The 10,351-nt window shown below is 38.0% G+C and overlaps 1 pseudogene; it reads left to right on the top strand.

Moving 5' to 3' along the window:
• Positions 1 to 9,299: 9,299 nt before the first annotated feature.
• LOC102836662 lies at positions 9,300 to 9,934 on the top strand (annotated as a pseudogene).
• Positions 9,935 to 10,351: the final 417 nt, after the last annotated feature.

Here is a 10,351-nt window from a genome sequence, read left to right as displayed (position 1 = left end):
GTGATATGGCATTAAGAACATCATACAAAGAAAAACAAAAAGTTGTTAAAAAGGGGAAAAAGTGACATGGATGTCAAAAGAGACTGAAACTTGCTATTTAATGCAGAGAAGCTAAAGTGACTAGAAAAAATGATGAAGAAAAAGGGTTGAATAGAAAATTTCATAGCACTGTTCAAGAAGACAAAGTAAATATTTCTCAAGCTAAAAGAACTGAAGAAAAAATTCAATCCTTGGGTTGCAGTATTGAAATAATCTTCATTCAAGTTACTGAAAGATGCAGAAAGCATCAAATAAAGATGGAAGGAATACAAATAGACACTACACCAAAATGAACTTGTTGATGTTCAACTATTTCCAGAGGTACCATATGATCAAGAACACATGGTATTGAAGGAAGAAGTCCAAGTTACACTGAAGACATCGGTGAACTAGCAAGCTCCAGGAATTGATGGGCTATAAATTGAAATGCTTCAACAAATTGATGCAGTGGTGGAGGTTCTCACTTGTGTATGCCTAGGAGTTTGGAAGTCAGTTACCTGGACAACTGATTGGAAGAGATCTATACTTGTTCCTATTATACAGAAAGATGATCCAATGAAATGTAGTTATCACAGAACAATATCATTCATAGAACATACAAGTAAAATTTTGTTGAAAAAAAAAATGGGGGGAAGATAATTCAACAGTGGTTGCAGCTGTATATAGCCAGGATATTGCCAGAAATTCAAGCCAGATTCAGAAGAGGACTTGGAATGAGGGGTATCATTGCCTATGTCTGTCTATCAGATAGATTCAAAAGCAGAGAACACCAGAAGAATGTTTACTTGTGCTTCATTAACTACAACTGTTTGCATCATAAACTATGGATAACATTATGATGAATGAGTATTACAGAACACTTAACTGTGTTCACGAGGCCAAGTGGCAAATGCTAGAATAGAATAAGGGGATACTGAATGGTTTAAAATCAGAGGAATTATGCACCAAGGCTGTTTACAGTCTGCATGCTGAGACAATAATCTGACAAACTGGATTATATGAAGAATGTTACATCAGCATTGATGTTAAACTCATTAACAACTTGAGAGATGCAGATGATACAAACTTGCTTGCTGACTGCATATGTAAATTATATAAACTTGCTTACTGGAAGCACTATTGTTTTTGAATGATTTCTTGTCTGTTCCAACTCACTGAGACCCTGTATGTACTTTTTGAGGAATGGCTTATGGGCTTGAACCACTGACCTTGCACTTCAAACTGAACTTGCAGTCCATTGCTTTAACCCACAGCACCATACATTTACCAGGACTCCATGTTGTTGTTAAGTGCTGTTGAGTTGATTCCGACCCATAGTGACCCTGTACAGGGTTTCCGAGGCTGTAAATCTTTACAGGAGCAGAAAGCCTCATCAGCTGGTAGTTTCAAACTGCTGATCTTAAGGTTTGTAACCACTACGCTACCAGAATTCCTTACCAGGACTCCATACAGCACTTAAAATACTTACAGATAAAGGAAAAAAAAAACAAACAAAAAAACAATACAGCATTCATTGTAATGTGCGTACCTAAATGTAAAGAAACAGTAATTCTCAAAATTGGATCAATAAACAACCTCATGATAAACAAAGAAAAGATAGACGCTTTCAAAAACTTAAATTTCCCTTGACCCACAATCAATGCTCCTGGAAGAGCAGTCAAGAAACCAAATGATATATTGCATTGAGGAAATTTGCTGTCAAAGACCTCTTTAAACTGTTAGAGAGTAATAATAACACTTTGCAGACTGAGGTGTTCCTGACCCAAGACATGGTATTTTCAATAGCCTCATAAGCAAATCAAAGTTGATCACTGAATAAAGAGATTGAAGTAGAATCTTTGCATTTGAATTGTATTATTGGTAAGCAGTGTTTCCTTTTGTCATGCGTGGGGTCACTTTGGGTTGGAACCAACTTGATGATGGCACCTAACAATAACAATAGGTTAATGAGATCATACATAGCACAGTAAAGGGGTCCTAAATGTCATTCTTTAAGTTGTTGTTGTTGTTAAGTAGGATAATATTCATTATCCTACTTGGAGTTGGTTCCGACTCATAGCGACCCTGTACAGGGTTTCCGAGGCTGTAAATCTTTACGGGAGCAGAAAACCTCATCTTTCTCCAGTGGAACAGCTGATAGTTTCAAACTTCCGACCTTGAGGTTAGCAGCCCGATTCGTAACAACCATGCTACCAGAACTCATAGTGTCATAAAAATAGCAGAATAGACAAAATGACATACACTCAGGGGAAAGAACACCCAGGGCTACGAACATAAAAGCACATTCTCCTCAAGTCAAAGTCCAGATTTGAACCATCAGACTCTCAAATTGAAACAATAAAGTTATGTTCTTTAAAGTCATCCACTTATGATATTTTTTGTTATGGTAGCCTTAAGTAACTAAGACACTCACTAACAAAACAGTTGAACATGAATCCAGCAAATTGGTTATTTATGAATATTGTAAAGTTATTTAAGCAAGATGACTGATCTTCCTTTTGAAGTTTTTCATTTATACATAAATAGATATTGCCTGTTTCATAGTTAGATTAATATCCACATTAAAAAACAAAACAAAACAAAACAAAACAAAAACCTTCTTTCCTCTAACTTTTAAATCCCTTTCTATTCCCAACTATCATTTAGTTGCCTCAATAAAACATAACTGGGATCAGCTGAACCTGCTTTGCGACCAAAGATCAATCTTGCTTTTTCTATCATCACTTTCCTCTCTCTTGTGATCATGGAGGAAGGGAATCTTTGTCCATCAAAGATACATTCCTCTACTGGCACTTTGGATTCCTTTTCTTTCACACATTGACATGAACTTCATTAGTTCAGGGCTTTCAAAACAGGGTCCTGAGATCAGCAACATCAGTTACTACCTTGAAATCTGAATCAGAAATTCTGTTCCCACTCGAAGCGACCCTGTGTCAGGCCTCCAAGGAGTGACTGGAGAGTTTGAACCACCAGGTTTGTGGTTCAAACTCACCTTGCAGTCCAGTGCTTTATCCCACAGTGCCATACCAGGACACCGTTAGCAGCCATTCTGTGCTTTATGTCATTGATATCATTCTTGCTTCTGTAATGTTGTTGTTAATTGACATTGAGTTAGTTCTGACCCATAGTGACCCTGTACAGGGTTTCCGAGGCTGTAAATCTTTATGGGAGCAGAAAGCCTTATCTTTCTCCTGCTGAAGAGCTGGTAGTTTCGAACTGCTGACTGTGAGGTTCACAGCCTGATTCGTAACCACTACACTACCATTCAATTCATATATGCACAACCTAATCACTTACCTTTAAAAATTCTCCCTGGGCCCAGACACTATCTCCTGTCTTTTCTCATCTCCTATTCACTCGTCAGTGCACTCTAAATTGTTCTTTTCATTCCACAGGAAAGTTCTCTCGCAAAACTCATCAATGAACTCCATGTTGTCAAATCCAAAGATGTTTCTCTGAACTCATGTTCAACAGCTCAGAAACAATTGACATATTTTACCTATCTCTCATGAACAATTTTCTCACTTAGATTTCATGAACTCCACATATTTTGGTTTCTTCCTTCCATAATGACAACTTTTTTCTAATATCCTTTTTGAGTTTGCCCTTTGTACAACTGCTAAAGTTAGGAGATCCTCAAAGACTTATTCTGCATACTCATATTTGCATACACTTTTCTATCGCGTTTTTGATCACGTACCTTGACATTGAATATGCCTTACAAATAATCTGAAATCTATCACAGATTTTTCTTTTCAGACTTAGTATCTAGCTAGCATTTTCCATGTTCTTTTTCATGTCTCACAGATGTATCAGTATTAATATGTGCAAAAATGAATTATTACCTGCAATTCTTCTGGTCTTCCTCAAATCAGTAAATACCATCACTATACATCAAGTCTCTAGAGATAAAGGTCAACTTGTGAATGTTTTGAGAAATGTCTTTTCTTTTATCCTCATGCTTATAAGAATAGTAAAATCTAAAGCTTCAAACAGCTTAATACATCTGAAATTGTGCCACTTCATTTTCTTTGCTCCTCTACCACAGAAGTTCAAACATTATGCTTTCTTACCTAGACTGTTGTTTAGTACCATGGAGTTGGTGTCAACTCAGTGCACTTATGTATAAAAGTGTATAGAGTTTCCAAATAGTGACTGGTGGATTTGAACCCCCAACCTTGGGGAGTAGTTGTCCATTGCTTATCCTAGAGTGCCACATCTGGGGTTGTGGCATGTTCACCTCTCCCATTTCCAGTTTTACCCCTTCCACTATGCTCCACCAAGTTGCTTGACGATTCATTTTAAAATCTAAATAAAAACTTGTAAGTATCCTCATTAAAACTCTCTGTTAGTTTATCACTTTATTCACAGTATATTTACTCATTTTACTGCATTATTCAAAGCATGCTCTCTATTTGCCTCACCACACAGCCTGCAACCTTCCTCAGTTTGGTCCTGTCTCATTGGTTTTCTTTCAGTTATTTATAACCTGAATTTTCACCCCTGTTGACTGTGTGAATGGCTGGCTTCATTTTACCATTCAAGTCTCAGCTAAAGACTCACCTGCCCAAAGGAAGGCTTTCCAAGCAATTAAAATTGGACTCTTTTCATATCATAGTTTTTTTTCTATTACATGCTTATAAATTGTAATATCTTTACTTGTTATTGCCTTTCTGCCCCACTGATGTGGTGCTGTATGATAAAGCACTGGACTGCAAGGATGGTTTGAAACACAATGTTAGCATTTCAAACTTACCAGCTATGCCTTGGAAACCCATACATGGTCACTATGAGTCAGAACAGACTCCACAGCTCTTAAAAATAACAACAACCACATTGTGTTATAAACACAAGGACATGTTTGTTTTGTTCAAAGTTTTATCCCTTGTTGTTGTAAGTTGTCATCATAACAATTTCTGACTCTTAGTGACCCATGTGTGCAAAGTAGAATTACTCCATAGGTTTTTGAAAGCTGTGGCCTTTAGGAAGCAGATCACCATGTGTTATTCCCATGGTACTGCTGGGTGTGTTTGAATTGTCAGCCTTTTTACTAGTATTCCAGCACTTAACTATTCATGTCACTTTGGTCTCCAGTTTTATCCTTATTGTCTGTAAATGAACATGACATGGAGTAATAACATAAATATAATAATAAACCGATCCCTTCAACACTTTTTGAAGGAATGAATTTATTATTATGTTAGCATTATGTACCAATGATGCTTTCTTCTTTGATAACAAACTACAAAGCATAATTTGTTATTCTAAAATAACATTTTTGATCCTCAGGATCACATTCTCCTTAGGTGTACATAAGAAATCTTTCATTCTTTGAATTCCTTACAACTGAAAGAACAACTGATACATTGAGTTATGGTATTGGAGAAGAAAATGGAAAGTACCATGTACAGACAAAGGAACAAACAAGTCTGTTTTTAAACAAGTACAGTCAGAATGTTGCTTAGAGCTAAGACAGTAAGACTTTGTCTCTCACATTTTGGACATGTTATCAGGAGGGACCAGTCTCTCAAGAAGGACATCATGCTTGATAAAGTAGAGTGTCAGCAAAAAATAAGACGAACCCCAATAAAATGGATTGACACAGTGTCAGCAGCAATGGGCTAAAGTGTAACTATTGTGAGGATGGGGCATGATTAAACAGTGTTCCACTCTGTTGTATATAGGGTCGCTAGGAATCAAAATCAACTCTTCAGTACCTAACAACAACAAAATAAGTTTAAAAATAGTCATAACAATGAGAAAAAAACCACAACTTTCTTCTACCTCCAATTCAAGAGAAAACATTGATTAGAGTCCCTGTTTTGAAAACACATTTGAATTTTCTTCAGGAATACCATTGTTGTTGTTGTTAAGTGCCGTCGAGTCGGTTCGGACCCATAGCGACCCTGTACAGGGTTTCCAAGAGTGTAAATCCTTACGGGAGTAGAAAGCCTCATCTTTCTCCCGCGGAGCGGCTGGTAGTTTCGAACCGCTGACCTTAAGGTTCGCAGCCCGATTCGTAACCACTACGCTACCAGAGCTCCACTCAGGAATACCATAAGTCCCCAATATCCACAGTAATGCTTAATGGAAAGCTGAAAATTGAAAAAATTTTTAAATTAACAGTGTTCTTAGATGATTATGCATCCGAATTTGTTGCTATAGTTTAATATTACTATTGTTGTGTGTCATCAAATGGATTTTATCTCATATTGATTTGATATTGTTATGTGTAACTCTGCTCATGTTCCTCAATAGCTAGAATTGTTCCATTGGCAGTAACTTATATGGTAGCAGGTCACCAGGCATCTTTTTCACACAAAGTCAATGATGGCTTCAATCCACTGACCTTTCAGTTAACTACAGTATCTATATTTTATGAGGATTGTATGGATTTGTTTCCCCATCATTGTTTGCTGCACTGATCAAGTATAAATTCAACTGAAATAGGTTTCATTCCTATAAAGAAGTTTACTTAAATTATATTCACTCTATCTAGCTATACTACCCTCAAATAAGCATCACCTGATGTTAAAAATCAAGAAAACCAAACCTACTACCATTGAGTAAATTCCAACTCATAGAAATCCTATGTAGGGTTTCCAAGGCTCCAAATTGTTAAGGGAGCAGAAAGACTCCTCTTTCTCCTGTAAGGCACACAGTAGACTCAAACTGCTGACTTTGTGATTAGCAGCCCAATATGTAACCCACTTCTCTACCAGAGCTCCTTTCATTTGATGATTTCTTTTGTTGTTAAGTTGTTTCTGACATTTAAATCTTTTGTGGGAGCATAAAGCCTCATTTTTCTCCTGTGGAGTGACTGGTGGGACTTGAACCTCTCTCTTCTGGTGTGCAGTCTAGTACTCATCATATGGAGCCACCACACTCCCCTCATTTGATGTTGTTGTTGTTGTTGTTGTTAAGTGCCATTGAGTCAGTTCCAACTCAAAGCAACCCTGTATAGGGTTTCTCAGAAGCAGCTGGTGGGTTTACATAGCTCACCTTGTAGTTTGCATTTCAGTTAGAGGTGGGGTAATTTTAAAAATAATACTAGCTACAAAGAAGCTTATTCTGTGTTCTACTTATTTTCCTTGATCTTTTTATCAATGCTTTGAAGGAGCTCTAGTAGTATGGTGGTTAGGAGTTGGGCTGCTAACCTTATGGTCAGCAGTTCAAAACTACCAGCAGTTCTGCGGGAGAACTGCTCCTCTAAAGATTTACAGCCTCGGAAACCCTATGCAGGGTCGCTATGAGTTGGAACTGACTCAATGGCACTTAGCAACAGCAACAACAACAACAACAACAACAACAAAGAAGTAGTTAAATTTGAAATTGTACAATATTGATAATCAACTTCATACACTATTTATGCTGAATGTCATTTGGTTCATTTCTGTTTAAATGGCTGAAATAGAAAAGGTTTCTAGATAATAAATCATTCCAGAAGATGATTATGTTTTCTCAAAGACTACGCATAAGCATAAAGCTGACTTACTATTTAACACATCAAGCTCATGCAAAGACTCTCACACATTTTGTTTGCTGGAATACCCTTACTATTGTTTGGTTATTGTTGATAATGAATTCTTCTTTGTAGAGATATCACAGTGTAACCCTAGGTGCCCTAAACCATTTCTGCCTTAAGAGCTGCTTCTCCCAACAACAATATGAGACAGATAGACTACCATTCCAAAGCATTGTTGTGATTAATGGATGCATTTGACACAGGTTATTATTTATTCCTTTTCCGTGTGAGACACCTCTTTCATAGAAAACTTTAAGTGCAGTACTAATACTTAAATTTGGATAGGTGGGGAGGTGGAAACTACATGGAGATGTGGACTTTTGAAGTTCATGAAAGGAGACAAAAAGTGGGGTTGGTCAGAATAAGGTCATACATTTTCATTACATTTCAAACTGAAGATGACACATTTTAAATATTTCTAAACTTTTGAGCACCATTTTAGACTACTCCCTGAATTCAGTTTCTTAAATACTGCAATATGATAGAGTTTGCTATCTCATTTGAAATATCCAGTTCCACATGCAATGTTTAGACTGTATAGAAACATTTTTTAAAATGTTGTATTGTGAATTATGTGATAGTTTACATTGGAAAACATTAGCTGTACATTCATCCTATTGTATATTGTTCCATTGCCATGGTGACAATCCACTCCATGCATCATCAACCAACCAAAAGATATACCTTGCAAACCTGCCCCGCCAGTCATCAGCACACAGCCCCTCTCCTTCTCTGGGTCTAAAGTCCCCAGCCGCACATTTTTAAAAGAGTAATTCCCATAGACTTCTTCCAGAAAATGGTTCTTTACTTATATAAAAGGTTGCATTTACTTGGTATATATATTTTTAGAAACATAAAATATAGAAAAAGGCTGCTATGAGTGTAGCCTGACTGATTGCATAGCATTACTACACTGTGGCTGAGAGTGCACCTCACTTTGGTGATCATAACGGATAATGCAGACCAGGCTACAGAGAGAAACTGACTCACTGCAACCAAATGCTTATGTCCTTTTTATTTATTATTTTTTTATTCCTGTCAAAAGCTCTGTGGATAAGGATATAACACTGAGATGTCTCTCTCCAAATTCACAGGTGAGAGGATTTTGAAATATGGAAATCATAGAAGGCACAGTGTTTAGCAAGTCAAGAAAAGTTCAGCAACAAAATCAATAATGCCTGGTCACCTTGTTGACATTATCTTCCAAATAGAGATTTCTAGTAGTGACAGGTGAAGGCAATTGGAGTGTTCCAAACTACTTCTCAGGCATAACTGTCAGGATGCCTCATCATAATCGGTGGCATGTTGCAAAAATAAATGTCATAAATGTGAAGAAGGGTTTAGAAAACACCTTTCCATATAGGAAATAGAGAGTCCTGGTATGGCGCTGTGGGCTAATGCGTCAGACTGCAGTCATTTGAACTTCAGGGTTGGTGGTTCAAGCTCACCAGCTGCTTCTAGGAAACCCTCTATGGGATCGCTATGGGTTGGAATCAACTTAACAGCTCTTAACAACAACAACAACATACAAGAAATAGTTTTAAGATTATATGCACATGTAAGCAAAGGCAAGTTCCATACAGTTGGACATGTAGACTCACATACTTAAAATTTGAATACAGTATTTCTCCAAAAAGTATATTATACAAAAGTGTATATACATTAACCTAGATTTTCTTTATTTGTAGTGCAGTCTTAAAAATTATATGTGGCTCTTTCTAGCCAGCGTCGAGCGATGGGTATCTCCCGGGACAACTGGCACAAGCGCCGCAAGACCGGGGGCAAGAGAAAGCCCTACCACAAGAAGCGGAAGTATGAGCTGGGACGCCCGGCTGCCAACACTGAGATCGGCCCCCGCCGCATACACACAGTACGGTTAGAGGAGGTAACAAGAAGTACCGGGCCCTGAGGCTGCATGTGGGAAACTTCTCCTGGGGTTCTGAGTGTTGTACCCGGAAAACAAGGATCATTGATGTTGTCTACAGTGCGTCCAATAATGAGCTGGTCCGCACCAAGACCCTAGTGAAGAACTGCATCGTGATCGTGTTCGTTGACAGCACACCGTACCTGCAGTGGTTCGAGTCCCACTATGCACTGCCTCTGGGCCGCAAGAAGGGAGCCAAACTGACTCCTGAAGAGGAAGAGATATTAAACAAAAAGCGATAAAAAAAAAAAATTCAGAAAAAATACGATGAAAGGAAAAAGAATGCAAAAAACAGCAGTCTTTTGGAGGAGCAGTTCCAGGAGGGCAAGCTTCTTGCATGTATCGCTTCAAGACCAGGCCAGTGTGGCCGAGCACATGGCTATGTTCTAGAGGGCAAGGAGTTGGAGTTCTACCTGAGGAAAATCAAGGCCCGGAAAGGCAAATAAAACCTCCTCCCTCACATCCGGGGACATGTATTAAAGGTGTTTATTCTAAAAAAAAAAATTATATGTGCTTGCCCTAGTTTTTTAAGTGTCCCTATTTTTACAATAAGCAGAACTTAAGGGGAAAATATGAGAGATAGAAATAAAATTAATATTAGTCTAGAAATGTGAGCAAAAGTCAGGATAAATATAAACAAGTAGTAGAATGATGAGATTTTTGAGAGGATACTGATAGATGAGCTTGTTGTTGTTAGGTGCCATGGAGTTGGTACCGACTCATAGCGACATTATGCACAGCATAATGAAACGCTGCCCGATCCTGGGCCAACCTCACAGCTGTTGCCACACTTGAGTCCATCGATGCTGCCATGTGTCCATTCCATCTTGTTGGGGGTCTTCCTCTTTTTCTCTGACCCTCTA

Source organism: Chrysochloris asiatica, unplaced genomic scaffold (genome assembly GCF_000296735.1).
Source record: "Chrysochloris asiatica unplaced genomic scaffold, ChrAsi1.0 scaffold00030, whole genome shotgun sequence".
Lineage (NCBI taxonomy): Eukaryota > Metazoa > Chordata > Mammalia > Afrosoricida > Chrysochloridae > Chrysochloris > Chrysochloris asiatica.
This window is presented reverse-complemented; position numbering and strand designations above follow the sequence as displayed.